The sequence below is a fragment of the Carettochelys insculpta genome, chromosome 22 (assembly GCF_033958435.1).
Source record: "Carettochelys insculpta isolate YL-2023 chromosome 22, ASM3395843v1, whole genome shotgun sequence".
Lineage (NCBI taxonomy): Eukaryota > Metazoa > Chordata > Testudines > Carettochelyidae > Carettochelys > Carettochelys insculpta.
In genome coordinates this window covers 24,039,777-24,059,377 of record NC_134158.1, presented here as the reverse complement: position 1 = coordinate 24,059,377, position 19,601 = coordinate 24,039,777, and positions in this window count along the sequence as shown.

The window sequence follows — 19,601 nt, the reverse complement described above, 5'->3', positions numbered from 1 at the left end:
CCTCTCTGGGAACTTGAGGGACTGAGCTTGTCTGTGCCCTTTCTGCCCACCACGATAACAGATCAGGTCTCATTGGGCCCTGGGGTTGGCTGCCCTGCTTTGGCATTGGCTGTCTCCTCGGGGGCACAAGGGGTTTACCAGAGTACCCCTGCTGGAGGGCCCCAGGGTGACTCCTGCACTGCTGTGTCCCAGTCCCTCTGGCACCCCTCATCACCCCGGACCTTCTGTCTAAACTCATCAGCCAGCTGCTTTGTGGTCCTGTCGGCTTCTGGCCCATCATCCACATTCTCAGATCAAATGGGAAGACTTCATACAGCTGCTCCAGCACCAACAGACCAACCGCTTCCTCTCTGATTTGGGCCCTGCCCCTTCTGCCCACTTGCAGGCGTACAGCCCCAGTTGCTGCACTGGCTGCTGGTAAGTCTCCTCAGGGGCTTCCTGCTCACTCCAGAACTTTTTCTGATATGCGTCAGGGGTCAGCCTGAGCTTGCATAGCAGGGCCCTTTGAACGAGCTCATAATCCCCTGCTTAACCCATTCATCTAGCTGTACATCCCTATTGCTTTGGTATCCAGGAAGGGGGTGAGATAGAGTAGCCTTTCTGCTGGATCAACCTCGTGCAGAACACAGGCCTTCTCAACGGCAAAGGAAAGCATCTATGTCCTCCCCCTCCTTCAACAGGGCCAGGACTTTCATAGCAAAGCTCCATGCAGCCCGAGGCCCCTAACCCCATTTTGACTCCCCACTTCAGGAGCTTCTTTAGCCCCTAGTTCTGCCATTGCATGCTCATGTTGCCTCTGCTTTTCCTGGTCCTCCAGTTCCTTTAGCCTCAGTCCCGTTTCCAGACACTTCAGCTCCATGGAGGAGGTGCTGAATGGGGAGAAGCTGCAACCGGCCATGTGGATTCCAGCAGCCCTTGGGTTTATCTGGCTGCTCCCAGCCCTTCCCTGAGCCCCAGCTCGGTGGGGGTCTGGAGTGTTCCTAGGGCCTGTCTGGCAGCTCCCCATGGGGTCTGACCCCAGCTCCAAGGATCATTCTGGGTTCCAGCTGGGCTTTGGTGGATTTGCCCTAGGGAATCCTCTCTCCCTGCACAACCGGACAATGTCTGTTTTAAGGAGATGATAACGTGTCATTGCTGTTGTTCGTGGAAGGGCCTCTTCCGTGCCAGCCTCCTTGTGGGCCACACCTCCCAGGGGTTAGGTTGTAGGCCCCTCCACCTTCTGGGGCTGATTCCAACAGGGTCCAAGAGTAACCCCTCACTTGGTGTGACACCCCCCCTCAAGAACCATTACACTCTCGAGTTCAGCTGCAGGCCCCCTTCTTTACCTGCGCCCCAGTCACTTACTGCCAGATGCTCCATCCACAGGGACCAGTAGATCCCAGCACTGCCACCAGATGTGACGGGTTCCAGGGGTACCTAAGCTCTGCACCCCATCTGCAGCCAGGAACGACTCTCACTCAGCGTGTGTAACAGATGGTTTGTTCAGCTACAGGGACACAGCGTGGTGCAGACTCGGCAGTACAGCAACCAGAAGTCAACGGTCTGACCCATGTGTGGGACGGGGGAAGGAGGCCCCCAGAGGGGACCCCAGGCCTGGAGATCCAACCTCCTTTGTTCCTCCCCCACCTCCAAATTGACTCCCCCTAACTGCCCTGGCTTCTCATTCAAACCCAGCCAAGCTCCACCCCTCTCTTTGTGTAGCTGCCCCGGGAAGGAAAGGGGTTACCTGGTTGCCCAGGTTACAAAGGCCAGGCCTAGCTCATGGCCAGCAGGGCCCTCCCACCCCACGGGAGCTATTTGTGCACACGCAAGCCCCCACCTCATCACAGATGTGAAACACCTGGGGAGGAGCAGGGAGAGTGGAACTGGATCTCATGGCTGCTTGGACGGGGTGGGGAAGGGGATAGCACAGCTGGGCACAAGCAGCAGCCGAGCCCCAAAGGCCAGACCAAGCTCGCGTCGCGCCAACACGTCTCTTGCTATTTGAAATGTGGGTATGGAACTCAGGCACCCTCGGGGTCGGGACTGCTGTGAACACTGGCCCAAGGGAGTGTCTATCACCAGCGCAGGCTTCCACAGGTGGGTGCAGCCGATCTCTGACAGCACCTGAGGCATTTCCACCGGGTAATGGATTGGCGAGAGTGAAGTATAATTTCAGCCAATCTCAGCTAAGCCCAGGCAGCGCCTGTGGTTGGGACTGGAGCTCTGAGTCGCTACAGGAGAGCTCCCCACATATGTTTGCTCAACTTCCTGCATGAGTTTGGGGCTTGGCAGTTATATCTTGGGAATCAGAGTGCTTGGGGCTGCTGTTATTTCTTCTGCCGCTTCCCACCACGTGGAGTTCAAGGACCTGTGGGCGTCAGTGTGCGCTTAGCCCTAAATGAATTAGCAGCTGAGTGGTTTGTGGATGGCTTATATAAGACTGTGGCCTTGATTCTATTCTCGCTTACCTTGGTGTGAGCTGGGAACAGCTCTGTAAGTACAACCTGAGGTCAGAATTAGTTCTTTGTGAAAACATGGGCTTGGAGCCTTGGCCGCCACCAATTAGCATCTCTTTACTTTGTTGTGGCGTGCACCACAGCCGAGCTTCTGGCCCTGGTTTAATAATGCTCAGAGCTCTTTGCTGGGGGGGCAAGATACAGATCAAGACAGTTATTGATTGACAAAAATGTATTTAAGAGCTAAGTGTGTGGTGCAGTGACATTTCCCAGGGTCACTGTGGAGTCATAAGCCCGTCAATGCTTCTGTTCTGCACTTGGGAACGTATCAGAACAGCAGCATTGCTCGAATTCCCGCTGTCACCTCCTGGGAGAGCGGCTGAATCAGAGCCTGCCGCTCCCTCTCTCTGCAGTAGCGCTGAAGTGGATGTTCTCTTCATCTCTCAGGGGCTGGGCTGGGGCAGCTGCTTGTGTTCAGGGCGTAGCTTTCCAAGGAACATAAGAGGCAGAGCAGGGCCAGGTCTTGAGAGGGGCTCAGCCCCTTGTGCTCAGGTTCAAGGGGCCAGGAGCTCAGGGGCCACAGCTGACAGAAGCTGTCATGCTGCTGTTTGCCAGTTTGCTAGCCGCCTGCAACCCGTGTGCTGAGTGCTAGGGAGAACCCGGCTCTTGGGGCAAGGGGTCTGATGGCTGCAAGGCTAGAACCCTAGCTCCATCCTTGGGGGCAGACACTTCCAGACTGGCCTGGCTCTCAGCCTCCTTCCCTGAAATGGGGCTGAGTCCTCCTCAGCTGTGGTCAGCCGCTCCTCTGGCCCACTGTGACTGTCTAGGATGCTCCCTGGGGTGACCCAGGCCACTGACCTCCCCCCCAACCCTAATGGACACGAGAGCTGAGCTGGGTTATAAATGGCCAGTGATGGAGCATCCATCCCAACCCTGGATAAATTCCCCAGGGGTCAATTACTGTTATTTCTCACCTGTCTTCTCCTGGCTTCACAGGTGTGATGGGGTTCAGGGGTCCCCCTGCACTGCACCCCGCCCGCTGGCAGGAGAGACTCTCACTCAGCAGGCACAACAGCAGGTTTATTAGGCAACAGATGTCCAGTTTCTCACAGAAGCAACAGCATAGCCGCCAGAGACAGTCCTTCCAACCTGTCCTGGGGGGAAGACCCCGAGGGGTGCCCCTCTGGGGTGTAGCTTTCCCCCTCCTCAGGCTGGCTGCCTTCCAGCTCTCCCTTCTCCTCGCCTCTAACTGCCGCCCCCCGATTCAAAACCCAGCTCAGCTCCTCCCTGCTCTTTGTTTAGGCAGAGGTGTTATCTGCCAGTTGTAGCCCCAGGGTCATCCTTAGCCACTGGGAGCTGCTGCTTGCCTCGGACATCCAGCCTGACTCACACATGCACCCCCCCCACTCCATCACATCTCTCCCCCCTTCCAGACCGCACTGAGCGGGGTCACTTAGCCAGTGACCTGGGGAAGTTCGGGGCCCTCCCTGCGTGACAGGGCATCGGCTATGGTGTTGTTGTTCCCCTTGACGTGGACCACCTCCATGTCGTAGTCCTGCAGGAGCAGACTCCACCGCAGGAGCTTGGCGTTGGCCCCTTTCATGTGATGCAGCCAGGTCAGGGGTGAGTGATCGGTGTACATGGTGAAACGCCGTCCAAACAGGTACGGCTGCAGCTTCCCCAGCGCCCACACCATGGCCAGACATTCCTTCTCTATGGCTGCGTAGTTCTGCTCCCGGGGCAGCAGCTTCTTACTCAGGTACACGATGGGGTGTTTCTCCCCTTTGTCAGTCACCTGCATTAGCACCGCCCCCAGCCCCACGTCCGAGGCATCGGTGAACACCAGGAAGGGCTTGTTGAAGTCTGGATTTGCCAGCACTGGGGCCCTGACCAGAGCCTCCTTCAGCGCGCAGAGGGCCTCTTGGCACTGCTCGGTCCAGACCACCTTGTCAGGCTTTCCCTTTTTACACAGCTCCGTGAGGGGGGCTGCGATGGAGCTAAAGTGGGGCACAAACCTCCGGTAGTACCCCGCCATCCCAATGAAGGCCTGGACCTGCTTCTTAGTCTGGGGTGTTGGCCAATCTCTGACAGCCTCCACTTTAGCTGGCTCTGGCTTTAAGCAGCCGCTGCCCACCTTGTGGCCCAGGTAGGTCACCTCAGCCATTCCCACCTTGCACTTCCCTGCCTTGATAGTCAGCCCGGCCTTCTGGAGTCGGTCCAGCACCTGCTTGACCTGGGACACATGGTCCTCCCACGTCTGGCTGAAGATGCAAATGTCGTCCATGTAAGCCAGGGCAAAGCTCTCCATCCCTTTCAGTAGCTGGTCCACCAGACGCTGGAAGGTAGCGGGTGCCCCCTTGAGGCCGAAGGGAAGGACCAAGAACTCATAGAGCCCCACAGGAGTGATGAAAGCCGACTTCAGCCGGGCATCTTGGTCTAATGGCACTTGCCAGTACCCCTTGGTGAGGTCTATGGTGGTGAGGTAACGGGCTCCCCCCAGCTTGTCTAAAAGGTCATCAGGCCTGGGCATGGGGTAGGCGTCCGAGACAGTGATGGCGTTAAGCTTGCGATAGTCCACACAAAACCGAACAGACCCATCTTTTTTAGGGACTAACACCACGGGAGAGGCCCAGGGGCTGGACGAGGGTTGGATCACCCCCAGAGCCAGCATGTCTTCAACCTCCCGCTCTATGTCCTGAGCCGTCCTCCCTGTGGCTCTGAATGGCACACACTTGATAGGGGCGTGGGTGCCTGTCTCTATTCGGTGGACAGCCAGGTCAGTGCGTCCGGGTCTGTCCGAGAACAGCTGTTGATGCAAATGCAGCACCTCCTTGATCTCCGTCTGCTGGGCAGGGGTCAGCTGGTCTGAGAGGGGAATAGACTCCAGCAAGGAGCCGGCTCCAGTCCTTGTGAGTAAATCCACCAAGGGATCATCCCCCTGCCCCTCCCAGTGTCTGCACACGGCCAGCACCAAGTTCTGCCTGTCCCAGTAAGGTTTCATCATGTTCACATGATAGACCCGGTGGCTGTGGGCCCGGTTCGACAGTTCCACCACATAATTCACGTCATTTAGCTGTTTGACGACCTTGAAGGGCCCATCCCAGGCCGCTTGCAGCTTGTTCCGCCGCACAGGTATAAGGACCATCACTTGATCCCCGGTGGCATAGGCTCGGGCCCTGGCGTTACGGTCATACCAGACCTTTTGCTTCCTTTGGGCCATGGAGAGGTTCTCCCTGGCCAGGCCCATGAGCTCGGTGAGTTTTTCCCGGAAAGTCAGTACATACTGTACCACTGACTCCCCTTCAGGAGAGGCCGTCCCCTCCCACTCTTCTCTGAGCAAGTCCAAGGGTCCCCGTACCCTCCTTCCATACAGCAGCTCAAACGGGGAGAACCCCGTGGATTCCTGGGGCACCTCCCTGTATGCAAACAGCAGGTGGGGTAAGTACTTGTCCCAGTCATGGGGGTATTGATTCATGAAGGTTCTCAGCATCTGCTTCAGAGTCCCATTGAACCTCTCCACCAGCCCATTGGTCTGCGGGTGGTAGGCTGTGGCCCAGGTGTGCCGGACCCCACACTTGTCCCACAAGCTTTGCAGTAGGGCCGACATGAAGTTGGACCCCTGATCTGTGAGGACCTCCTTGGGGAACCCCACTCTGCTGAAAATGGACAGCAGTGCATCAGCCACGGTGTCAGCGTCGATAGAGGTCAAGGCCACTGCTTCTGGGTATCGCGTGGCAAAATCTACCACTACCAAAATATATTTCTTCCCCGAACGCGTTGCCTTGCTGAAGGGGCCCACTATGTCTATAGCCACTTTCTGGAAAGGCTCCTCTATGATGGGCAGTGGCCTCAAGGCAGCTTTCCCCTTGTCCCGGCTCTTCCCCACCCTCTGGCAGGGATCGCAGGACAGGCAATACAGACGGACAGCTGCAAAGATCCCTGGCCAGAAAAAGTTCTGTAACAACCTTCTCCTGGTGCGGTGGATCCCCTGGTGTCCTGCGAGCGGGACATCATGGGCTAGGTACAGCAGCCTGCGCCGGTACTTTTGGGGAACCACCAGTTGCCTCTGGACCTTCCATGGCTCCGCTTTGCGTCTGGGAGCCCATTCCCGGTACAGGAATCCCTTTTCCCACAGGAATCTCTCCCTGCAGCCCTCCCCCAGCTGTGGAGCTGGGCTGAGACTGGCCAGTTCCCTCAGCTTCTGCAAGGAGGGGTCTCTCTGCTGCTCTGCCTGGAATTCTTCCGCTCGGGCAGGAGCGGATGCTACTTCCCCATCCCTGCCTGGCTCCAGCATCCCTGGCCTGTGAGATCTGGTTTTTGGGGGCCCCCTTTCTCTCAGGGTTGGCCCCTGTGGCTTTGGCTGGGCCTGTACCCCTGAATCTGGGGAGCGCACCCCTCGTTTTCTTTGGCTACGGGTCAGGACCAGGGCACGAGGGCGTTCACCTTGCCAGTTCTCCAGGTCAGCCCCCATCAGTACATCTGCCGGCAAATGGCTGTGCACGCCCACTTCCTTGGGGCCTTCCTTCTTCCCCCATTTCAGGTGCACCCTCGCCATGGGCACCTTGAAAGGGGTCCCATCAATTCCTGTTATCGTCAGGTGGGAATCGGGTATCATGCAGCCCGGTGCCACCACCCCGGGTCGGGCCAGCGTCACGTCAGCGCCTGTGTCCCAGAACCCCGTGACCTTTTTCCCGTCTACCTCAAGGTGTTTGAGACACTTGCTCCACAGAGGTAGCGCTGCCCCCACTCTGTAAACTGGCCTCTGAGCATTTGGTCCCCCTGAGGAGCTGGTCTGTGGGGCGGATTCGGCCCAAGCCGAGTGCCCATTGTCAGCGCCACCCGCCTTGGCCGCCAGCCCCTCTGACTTCTGGGACCCCACCCAGTTGACTCCATGACCCCCCGGCCTGCTCAACCTGTCTGGGAGCCTGGGGCACTGGGCTGCTCTATGCCCCTTTCGCCCACAGCGGTAACAGCCTGGGTCTTGTTGTGTCCCTCGGGCCGGCTGCTCTGTCCGGGTTCTGTTTGGCTCTCTGGGGGGTGGGTGGCTGGCCCCTCTTTCCTGGGCTTGCTCAAGAGGTGGTCCCCTCTGTCGTACAGTTAGGGACCGGTCTCTCTGAGATTCTCGGTTTCTCCAGGACTCCCTCTCCCTCCGGGACTCCCTCTCTCTCCGAGACTCCCTCTCTTTGTGGGGCTCACTTTCAAACCTGGCCCGGCTGTTTGTGAAGTCATCTGCCAGTTTCCCTGCATCATGCGAGTCCCCTGGCTTCCGGTCCACGAGCCACACCCTCAGGTCAGGTGCGCACATCTCGTAGAATCGCTCCACGACTGCCAGCTCGATCAGGTCCTCTACGGACTGGACTCCCATTCCGAATGCCCACTTCTGGTAGTATTGCTTCAGGCGGGCAGTTGTATCTACGTGGGTTTCCTCTGGCCTCTTCTGCGCCTCCTGGAACTTCTTCTTGTACATCTCCGGAGTCAGCCCGAACTTATGCAGCAGGGCCTGTTTGAACCGTTCATAGTCCCCAGGCTGCAGCCCCACCAGCTGGCTGAGCACCGCTGCGCCCTTCCGGCCCAGCAAGGGGGTGAGGTGCCGGAGCCACTCATCTGGGGGAACCTCATGCAACTCACAGGCTCGCTCGAAGGCGGTAAGGAACTCGTCCATGTCCCCTGGGTCCTGACACTGGGCCAGCACACGCGTCTCTAAGTGACTGGCCACCCCGAGCCGTCTGGCCCTCTCCCCGCTTACCGCAGCTGGGGCCTCTTGGCGTCTCGCCTCTGCCATGGTTCGCTCATGCTCCCGCTCTCGCTCTCTCTCCTTCCGTTCTCGTTCTTTCTCCTCCCGCTGTGTCTCTTGTAGCTGGCGCTCGTGCTCACGCTCTCTTTCTCGTTCCTGGCACTCGTGCTCACGCTCTCTTTCCCGTTCCTGGTGCTCCAGTTCCTTTAATTTCACCTCGAGTTCCAGCCGTTGCAGCTCTGCGGTGGGGGACTCTGCCCGCGATGGACCACCGCTAGCTGAGCGCGACCTGGCGGGCACCGCGTCTGTCTGACGGCGTCGAGCCCCCGCTCCTGTCGGAGAATCCGAAATGCTTCCCGAGGCTGACCGGCCACTTTCTGCCGGGACAGGCTCTGCCCCCCCGGATCGGTCATTCTCTTCCAGCTGTGCAATCAGCTGGGCCTTGGTCGCCTTCCCCACGGTCAGGCCCCTCTCTCTGCACAGCCCCGCTAGCTCTGCCTTCAGGAGTCGGGTATAATCCATCTCCCCGCTATCTCCCGGGGTATCCACTCACCAGCAGCAGCTGCAGGAATGGCTCTGTTCTCCCTCTGACTCTTGTGAGACTCCTTCCTTCTCTGGTGCTCAGTCAGCCACTGCTGGGAGCTCATCCGTGGGTGCAGTGCATCCCACTTCTGACACCAGTGTGATGGGGTTCAGGGGTCCCCCTGCACTGCACCCCGCCCGCTGGCAGGAGAGACTCTCACTCAGCAGGCACAACAGCAGGTTTATTAGGCAACAGATGTCCAGTTTCTCACAGAAGCAACAGCATAGCCGCCAGAGACAGTCCTTCCAACCTGTCCTGGGGGGAAGACCCCGAGGGGTGCCCCTCTGGGGTGTAGCTTTCCCCCTCCTCAGGCTGGCTGCCTTCCAGCTCTCCCTTCTCCTCGCCTCTAACTGCCGCCCCCCGATTCAAAACCCAGCTCAGCTCCTCCCTGCTCTTTGTTTAGGCAGAGGTGTTATCTGCCAGTTGTAGCCCCAGGGTCATCCTTAGCCACTGGGAGCTGCTGCTTGCCTCGGACATCCAGCCTGACTCACACATGCACCCCCCCCACTCCATCACAACAGGCCAGCCTGAGGCTCATTAGACTGTCTCTGCCAGACTGAAGAGTCCGTTATTAACTACTTCCCCATGAAGGGACCTGGAGATTTCTCATCAGGGACGTCTCCAAAAGGTCTGTCGCCTTCTTCAGGTTTGCCAGCAGCTCTGCTTGGAAGCGGTTGTGAGAGAGGAACCCCCCAGTGCGCTCTCCCTTTGCTGAGGCCTGGCCCCCAGGGTAAACTGGAGCTGCCTCAGGGCTGCTCTAACAGCCTTTGCTCTCCATGGCCCCCAGGGAGCAGAGATTACCCGTGGTGCATGGCACTCTTGTCCCACCAGGATTCACAGGGTGGCTCCACAGGGAAGACCCTGGCAGGGGCAAATCCCAGTCCACTTGAGGTCACTCTAGCTGGTAAAGGGCCCCCAAGGGGCCTCTTGTGGATCTGAGATCTGTGGAACTAGTCTCATCTGGATGCACCCACGTTCCTGCCACTAACAGCCTCAAGCAGCCAGTGATTCTCTGGGGCATGACTGACCTGTCAATGCCCCTTCTACAGCCCTGTATTGAGCCAGTCCCTCAGTACTGGCAGCTCTCAGCTAACCCCACTGGCTCCCTTCTTCTAGGCTGCCTCAGTCTTGCTTTGCCAGCGTGGGGTGCGGGGGCAAACTGGGTTGAGACCAATTAATTTTGCAGCTAATATATTTCTGCTTTAAAATTCTAGCCCCTTCAGAGAAATGCAGCAAGTTTTCTAGGCACTTATTCAGACCTCAAATCATGCCTGAAGCATTTAGAAATAACTCCAACAAATTAATTTAAATGCTTGTATAAATTGCCAGGCGGCTTTGAATAGGATTTCCACATCTGTGCAGCGTGTAACTCCAGATTGCAAAGATAATCGTGAAATCGGCTCTAAACAAAACTGAGCTCCTGGGGTTGTGATGACCCCTCTGCAGCCTGCAAGGGCCCATCCACCACATAACCCCCTTCAGCCCTGCTGGGGCTCACTGGGGCATGTCTGCGTGGCCCAGGTTAAGAGGCTGTGAAGGAGGTGATCAGGGCCAGAGGCCCAGAAGGAGCTGATGGGGTGGGAACCACAGTTCAGAGTTCTGCCGCACACCACTCAAGGAAGGCTGGTTCAGTAGTCAGGACACTGGCGGAGGTTGTGGGAAAATCATGTTCAGCTCCCTGTTCTTACACAGGCCTCCCCTTGTGCCCCGGGGAAACGCCTTGGTCTCTCTGGCCTCAGTCAAGGCTCATTCCTCCATGCTGCTGGGGCAGGCAGATCACTGGGAGGGACTCGAATGCAGCAGTGGGTCTGGTGTGGGGAGCCATAGAAGGCCGAGCACAGCACAGGGATGGGCACTCCAAACAGTGGGTGGGCTGCCGCTTCCAGTTCCGGGGTCACAGCAGCCTGCGGCCAACTGGGGTCCCACCTGCAGCCACGTCCCACTGGAGGCCCTGCTCACCAGCTGAGCCGGGCCCACCCTGGCACAGAGGCCTGGCCAGGAGTGCTGTGCTGAATTGCACCCAGAGGAGGAGAGGCTGCTGGGCACTTGCTAGAGTGCTGCAGGCCTGCATGTAAGGCTCTGGCGTCACAGCCAAAGGGGCCTGGTGGTGGGAGTGTGCAGCTAAGTCTCTGCCGCAAGTGCCGGCTGGGATTTCACTCCCCATTGGGCCAGGCCGCAGGAGTCTGAATAGCAGGGAGGCGCGGCAGCGCGGGCTGTGCTGAGCGCCAGCCCTTCTGTGACTGGTGGCTATGTGCATGGCACAGGTAAGCTGCACCACTGCAGCTCCTACTACCAGCATCTCCCAGGAGCGTGAGCCCCAGGCAGGCGCATTGCAGCCCTAGCTGAGAGTGGGCGAGTGCTGGCACCAGCTCGGGGAAGGAGTGAAATGACTTAGTCATCCACCGATTCCTTCTGGGTGGCAGGCGTGGGGCAAGGAAACCTGCTCCTAACCCTGCTGGTCCCTGGGCAGTCTGAGAGCAGCGCCCGCACCGCGTGGGTGTGCTGGGCAGCGGGGCCTTGGGGCATGTGGCAGAGAGCCCCTGTCCATAAGGGTGGGGAGTGGTTTCTGCAGCGAGCTGCACCAGCGAAAGCCTGGGTCACGTGCTGGGGATGAGAGCTGCTGCCCTGGGCTGTGCTTTGGACAGGCCTGCCAGAGCTTGTCACAGTTTAACAGGACAGGAGAGAGGGTGAGAACTTGCCCACGGTCACGCGCTGGGCAGGGGAGGCCAGGCCAGGACCCCGACCCCAGTTCCATCACACGTGCGAAGCGAGGGTGCCGTGTCAGTGTCTAACGACGTGACAGAGCAGGGCTGTCTCTGCACGGCCCTCCGCAGCCACCCTGCTGCCCCTGCTTGCCACATGCCAGCCGCTTCCCGCTGCTCATTTCTTGGCAGTGCTGCTCTGGCTTCCCAGCCATTAGCCAGCCTGGCTCTGGCTGACTTGGGGTCTTAGTCACAGCACGGCGCAGGTGCCAGTTCATGGGTGGGGGACAGAAATTGTCTTTTAGGAAAACCGTGATGAATGCTGTAGGCAGGGGCAGGGCGGAGGGGAAATGGTTGCCCAGGCTAGAACTGTTACTGTACTGTGAGCCAGTGCAGGCCTTCCGGCCAGCCCCGGCCCTCCAAGCCACCTGTACAAGGCAGCAATAAAAAGGCTTTGGCTCAGAGCTTCAGGAGGCTGAATTATTGTCTGATATGAAACTGAAAGGACTCCGGAAAGTGCAATTACAGCACAGGCGGTAGCTGGGGCAGAGGCAGCCTGGGGCGGCCTTTCCACAGCTCCATGCCGAGCGCCTCGCTTGGTTAGGCAGGGACATCTTCGGAGGAAACTATTGTGTAGCCCAAAGAGACAGCAAGCTCGTCCCCCGGAACAAGAGCACAATGGGACGCCTGCTCTGCACTCCCCTCTTCCCCGGGCTGGGGGAGCAAGCAGTGCCACAGCTGGGAGTGCTCACTGCACCAGCCCTGCGGGGACCAGGCCAGCAGAGATCCCAGGGGAGCAATAACCCATAATACACTGAGATTCGCTGGTGGCGTTATTGACGGGCAATTTCTCTGAGCAGCTCTGCCGGCAGTAAGGCTTGGCAAATAGTCCCTGAGGGGAGGCCCAGCCAGTCTGTAGCCGTGTCTACACATGCACACTACTTCGAAGTAGTGGCACTAACTTCGAAATAGCGCCCGTCACGGCTACACGCGCCGGGCGCTATTTCGAAGTTAACTTCGACGTTAGGCGGCGAGACGTCGAAGTCGCTAACCCCATGAGGGGATGGGAATAGCGCCCTACTTCGACGTTCAATGTCAAAGTAGGGACCGTGTAGTCATTGCGCGTCCCACAACTTCGAAATAGCGGGGTCCGCCATGGCGACCATCAGCTGAGGGGTTGAGAGACGCTCTCTCTCGAGCCCCTGCGGGGCTCTATGGTCACCGTGGGCAGCAGCCCTTAGCCCAGGGCTTCTGGCTGCTGCTGCTGCAGCTGGGGATCCATGCTGCAGGCACAGGGTCTGCAACCAGTTGTCGGCTCTGTGGATCTTGTGTTGTTTAGTGCAACTGTGTCTGGGAGGGGCCCTTTAAGGGAGCGGCTTGCTGTTGAGTCCGCCCTGTGACCCTGTCTGCAGCTGTGCCTGGCACCCTTATTTCGATGTGTGCTACTTTGGCGTGTAGACATTCCCTCGCAGCGCCTATTTCGATGTGGTGCCGCGCAACGTCGAAGTTGAACATCGACGTTGCCAGCCCTGGAGGACGTGTAGACGTTACTCATCGAAATAGCCTATGTCGATGTTGCTTCACGTGTAGACGTAGCTGAACAGAAAACAAGCAGCCCTGTGGCACCTTAAAGACTAACACGTTTATTTATTAGCTTTCGGAGGCCAGCCCTTCAGAGGCCTTACCTGCAGAACTCAACACCTACTCAATAAATGAGTGAGTCGTTCAGGTGCTACAGGCCTGCTTGCATTTAGATTAGCCAGGCTTGGCTGCCACGTGCCCAGGGCTATAGCTTTGCATCTCCTAAGTACCCGGCCCCTGGGGAAGGGGGATGGCTGTATCTCTGCATGCAGTAGCAGCATGTGCAGAGTTTACCTTTGCATTTTTCCGTGGTGTGGCACTGGGACAGCCCTTTGCTGAGGGGACACAGGACCTGCCAGCCTCAGCCCCAGGTGGGGCCCTGAAGACCAATCCCGCAGCTCTGAGAGTGGCTGGCACTAGGCACATCAGAGGAAAATGCAGAGAACGGCCCCAGGTGCACTTCTGGCACGAGCGGGGCAGGAGTAACACCGTGGAGATTGGAGCCAGCTGAGCCTAGAGAGGCTTCGGGGTTCGGCCTGAGCGAGAAGCAGCACGGGGGGGTGGACAGAACGCTGGGTTTGGAATCGGGAGCAGGGGTGAAAGTAACAGGCATCACCCCCTTCCCCCAGCGATACAAGGGTCTAAGTGCAGGGTAGAGAGCCGGGGCTTAGGGCAGAGGGTTTGGGTGGGAGGGGTGCAGAGTTAGGGCAGGGGGCTGGGGATGCAGAAGCCACAGGGTTGGGGTGCATAAGGGCTCTGAGGGGCAGCTCAGGGCAGGGGGCCCAAGGGTGCCATTTGGGGGTGGGGGCTGCAGCCACACATAGCAGCCCTGTGCGCTGCTTCCTGTTTGCTGTGAGCAGGGAGTGAGGGGAAGGGCTGACCCTGTTGCGTTCCTGGGCAGCTGGGGGAGAGAGGACTCAGCTGGCTCTGCCCTTGCCCTCACTCCCTAGTAGCAGCATGTGGCTTAGTCCCCATGGCCGCAGCCCCCCACCCCCTGAAATGGCTGGGGTGTGATGTGGTGTGGGTGCGTGTCTGAGTAACAGGCAGAGCAGCTCCCACCCCCTGGGGATGACCCCCGAGGCTGTAACCTAAGCTGGCAGGTGACATCTTTGTCCCAAACAGGAGCAGAGTGGAGCCCAGCTGGTTTGAATTAGAGGTGGGCAGTTAGTGGGTGGGAGTTGGAAGGCAGTTAGCCCGGACTGGAGAAAAGGAGCCAAGGCCCTGTCTTGGGGGGCTCCCCTCGGGCCTCCTCTCCCCCAGATGGATTGGAATGACTGTTTCTGGGTGCTGTACTGACGCCTCTGTACTACACTGTGTCTAAAATAATAAATCCCCTGTAAGTCACTTCTGGCTGGAATGGGGTGCACAGCTTGGGGACCCCTGAACCCCCTTACATCTGGTGGCGGAGGTGGGATCTACTGCTCCCATGGATGGTCTTCCAGCAGCGGGTGACTGGGTGCAGTAGAAGGAAGGGGGCGTACAAAAGCCAGGCATGCTGGAGGCAGAACGAAGCGATTCCTGGGAATTGTGGGGTGCTGCAGCTTCAGCTGGTGAGTCTGTACCCGGAGAATGGCAGGGAGATGGATCACACCCGACTCCTGAAAGCAGACCTTGCGAGGAGAGGGGCCTGACCTTAGGGAAGGTGACCACAGCTCAGCTGATTGCCCAGCTGGAAAAAAATGACTGGCCCAGGGACCTGGATCCCATCCCAGTGGGAAGTAGCTGGTCAGGCAGGAGGGAGGGCTGGACTCCACCAGACAGACCTGCTGCCCACCAGGCCGCACTCCACCAACAGCAGCTCATCGTGGGCCGGGTCCCCCATGGCAGAGCTACAATGGCTGGAGATTGAGATATGGCTGAAAGATTTGGAGGAATGGGAGAAGGAACGCCAGGACCACCAGAAGCAGCAGCAGCAGCATGAGCCGGCCTCAGTGGAGCTGAGAAGCCAAGAGGCCCCACCCGTGGTGAGCAAGGAGGGCACCCAGAGGCCCAGGATTGCCAGTCATTTTGAGAGGTACGTTCTGTCCCTGTGTAAGGACGTGGGGGACCTGGATGGGTTTCTCACCTCCTTCGAGCGAGTCTGTGAATTGCACCAGGTCCCCGCAGCTGAATGGCTCCTGCAGCTCACCCCCTTGCTGGATCAGAAGGCCGCAGAGGAGCATACATGGACTGTAAGATAGATAGAAAGCTGGCTTGATGTATGTGCCCAACGGGTAGTGGTCAATGGCTCAGTGTCTGGTTGGCAGTCAGTTTCAAGTGCAGTGCCCTAAGGATCGGTTCTAGGGCCACTACTGTTCAATATCTTTATTAATTACCTGCATGCAGATGACACTAAAGTAAAGGGTCACGTAGATACACTGGACGGTAGGAATGGGGTCCAGACTGACCTAGGCAAATTGGAGGATTGGGGCAAAAGAAATCTGATGAGGTTCCACAAGGAGAAGTGGAAAGTCCTGCACTTGGGATGGAAGAATCCCAAGCCCATCGTTACAGGCTGGGGACCAACTAGCTAAGTAGGAGTGCAGCAGAAAAGGACCTGGGGATGACAGTGGATGAGAGACTGGATATGTGTCAAGAGTGTGCCCTGGTAGCCAAGCAGGCTAACAGCATATTGGCGTGCGTTAGGAGGAGCATTTCCAGCAGTTCTAGAGAAGTTATTATTCCCCTCTACTCGGCACTGGTGAGGCCACGTCTGGAGTGTTCTGTCCAGTTCTTGGCCACCCAGCATAGAAAGGATGTGGATGCATTGAAGTGGCTCCAGCAGAGGGCAAGGGAAATGATTAGGGGTCTGGAGCACATGGTCTATGAGGAGAGGCTGAAAGATTTGGGCTTATTTAGTTTGCAGAAGAGAAGACTGAGGGGCAATTTGATCGCAGCCTTCAACTTCCTGCAGGGGGCTCTAAAGAGGCTGGAGAGAGGCTGTTCTCAGTGGTGACAGATGGCAGAACAAGGAACAATGGTCTGAAGTTACAGAGGGAGAGGACAGGAAAAACTGTGTCACCAGGACAGTGGTGAAGCACTGGGATGTGTTACCTAGAGAGGTGGTGGAATCTCCATCCCTAAAGGTTTTTAAGTCCCACCTTGACAGTCCTGGCTGAGAAGATTTAGTTGGGGTTGATCCTGCTTTGGGCAGGGGGCTGGACTCAATGACCTCCTGAGGTCCCTTCGAGCCCTAGGATTCTATGAAGTATGGTGGGTGACTGAGATGAGCACCTGTCTTCACAGATGGTGTTTGCTTGGAGATCTCTCCAGCAGTCAGGTGTTTTCCCTCTCACTCACACACTCCCCCGACCTACTGACACCCCATCACTGCAGAGCTGGGGAGGGAGGCGACAGAGCCGGACAGCTTTATCTGTCCTAAAGGAACAGCACATGGTGTTGCTCGGAAATACACCCAGCAGCCGCCAGCGCACCCAGCCTGTGCCACACACACAACGTGACAAAGTCTGTCTGACATGCACACACAGAGTGTCTCTCTCAAGCTCCCAGCCCCACCCCTTCCACTCAAGTTCATGCCCTTTCTAGAGGCCCCAAGCCAACCCCACACAACTTACCAAAATTCATGGAGTGATCCACCCCATGGAAAGCTTATGGCCTGCCACTGGGCCTTGGGCCCTGCAGTCCAGTGCAGGGGTTTTCAAACTTCAAACAAATTACTACAAGACCTTGGCAGGGGGATAAGCCTGAGCCCCACCCCTAAAAGATTTAGCCTGGGTGGGGGGCCTGCAGTCTGACCCCTGCCACCAATGCACCCTCTAATTTTTCAACAGTGTGCAGAATAAAATTTGTTACGTGCACTGAGGCACCCCCTGTTGTGGACCACCAGTAGAAACACACCTTGCTGGCTAGGGGCATTGTGATCGCTCTGCTAACCAGCTGGGTGGCATTTGACTCTGTCCTGGGTGGCTGCCCAGGTGCTCAGCTTACGGGGAGCACTGCCTGCCACAGAGGGCTGAGGCCAGAGCCCTGGTGTGACAGGGTCCTGAGTGACCACACCCATCAAACCCACCAGCCAGGGCTGAAGCCTTTAGGATCCAGCTTTGGTCCCAAAGTTTCTCTCAGCCCTGGTGACCCCAACGAAACTGGAGTGGTGTGAACCACAGTTTGGGAACTGCTGGTCCAGTACAAGGGGGCCGCAATGCGACGTTCTTTTGTCGAAAGCAAAGGCTTCTGCTCTCAATAAGAGACGGGGGGCCGTATTCTGCCAGTCTCTTGGGATGAGTGAGAGCTGGAAGGCAGGAGTTGCACAGACTCGAGAGGGACGTAGTTCCTGGAGAAATGGTGCCCAAAGGGGTAGTGGGGTCTGCACACATGGCTTCCGCATGGCCTGGCTGTACACTGAGGGGATGTTAACAGTGATGACCAGTGCAAGGATGCAGGTGGATGCAAACAGGAGGGACCGGGAGTCATTCCGTGGGCTCCGTTCTCAGCTGTGCCTCTGACTTGCTGCCTGGATGCTGGTACGTAAAACGGAGCTCACAGTGCCTACCTCTCGGGGGCTGTGAAAGTGTAATTAGCATTTGTGAAGTGCACTGAAATCCCTGAGTACAAAGTGACTTTCAAGAGGGGTTTTTTTTTAATTTCCAATAAAATTATTCATGCTTTAAAAATGTTATGGAAATGCTCGTTCTCTTCTCCACACAGCATAATTAGCTGTTTTTTAATCAGTTCAGCTGCTAATTCTCTTGATTTTTATTACTCACTAAAGCAGTAAAGACTGCTGCTGAGTAGTGACAGCTCAAGCTGTACAAGGCTGGCTCCTTCTCTGGTAGTTCCCTTTGGTTTTTGCAGTGGAGTGGTGTGAGCCGTGGGACTGGGACATGCAGCTATTTCAGGAGACTTACTTGGGATTCTCCACTTGCCACTCCTCCTATTTTAGGGGCGATTCTGAGTGGAGATTTTCAGTACAAATTAACCCTCTGAGAATTTAGCTGTTGTCAGCTGTGCTGCTTGAAACACACAGTGCAGCCTCCCAGGCAGGGATGGTGGGTATTGTAGGCACGAGACAGCTTTGTCGTCCCAAACTGCCTAACATGCTGTCCCCTTGCCCCCATCACACAGCTCTGGAGTCCAGCAGCCTCCTCCTCCCAGTCCCCAGGGCTTGCTGTTCCCATTCCAGAGGCTGGCCAGGCAGGCAGGTTGGGAGACTTTAGGAGTGCCCCCATCTGGCCATAGGCATGTCTACGCTGTCTCAGTTCTTTTTGCCTTTTCTGCTACTCAGCCCTCTGACTGAGCCACTCCAGGTGTCAATCAGCAAACCCCTTCCGGGGTCCATCCCAGTGCCCTTGGCTCACCTCGGTTTCCCCAGCTGGGTCATTGCACAGCCATGTGGATGGGTCAGTAGGGGCCCCCTGCTGGGATATCAATGTCCAAGCACTGCCCTGCCAGTTGCTATCAGGGAGATTTTGGGGCGGTGGGGGGAAGACATTCTCAAGTCCAGACCCAGCCCAGCAACCCTACCAAAAGCAGCTATGGAGTTTGTTTTACTACTGCTGATTCCCTGGGCCAGTTCCCTGGACCTGCCCTGTCCTTGCCCTTACGTCGGGTCTGGTAGTAACTGTGTACTGTCAGTCCTCAGTCTCTGACCGCCCCACCACACAGAGCTCTCCATGGTCCTGCTGCTCCCTCAGGTAGCCAGCCAGCCCTGGTCTTCACTCCTGGAGGACTCCCACAGGACTGAGCTGGCTCTGGTCCTGCAGCTCTTCTTATAGGACCTTCCTGGCCCCTGATTAGCCATTTCCTTTGGTCTATATTCTAGCCTCCCTTGGAGGACTTCTCCGTGATTATGTGGATGGGTTGTGGCAAGGCTGCAAGACTCCAACAGGGGACTTCAGGGCCCCTTCCACCCCATCACAGGGCCACACCATGACACATGTTCTCCCTTTTCTCTTCAGTGGTCCAGGGATGGAGGATGCTGGGCTGTGTGATCTGGGGGTGGGGATGATACCCTGGGAGAGGGACTGGCAACAGCCAATGGAGGTGGCTGGTCTCTGGTGGGCCTCAGGCAGAAGAAATGGGATTGAGGGGGCTGCCCATTGCCCGTGCTCCCAGAGCAATTAGAAGAACAGCCCTTACTCGTTCCTTGTGAACAGTTTCTACATCCTCACTGCACTCATTGCTGTAAGTTTCCTGCTGAAGGGATGGCAGTTATGGGCAATGTTCCCTCTAATTTTTTCTATCTATGTGTGGATTTTTCCATCCATGTGTGGAATAATTTTATGTGCACCGAGGCTTGTGTGAATGTGCACCACCAATAAAAACAAAACCTAGCTGTTGTGCTGTGCGAAGCAGCTGGGCAGCGTTGGAATCTCTCCTGAGTGGCCGCACAAGTACACAGTTGCATCTTGCTGCAAAGTTGGTCTTGAATTTTTAGTGCATCTGTCAAGGCTGAGCCCCACTCTGACACTCTGGGTGCAGAAGGTGGGGACCCATAAGAGACCTTTAAAATCCCTCACCGCTACAGGCTTCTGCTTAAAATCTTCCCAAGGTCACAGATTCCCTCATCCTGGGAGGTCGCAGCCACCATCCAAGTGAGAAAATCTCTCTTTAAAACCCAGGAAGAC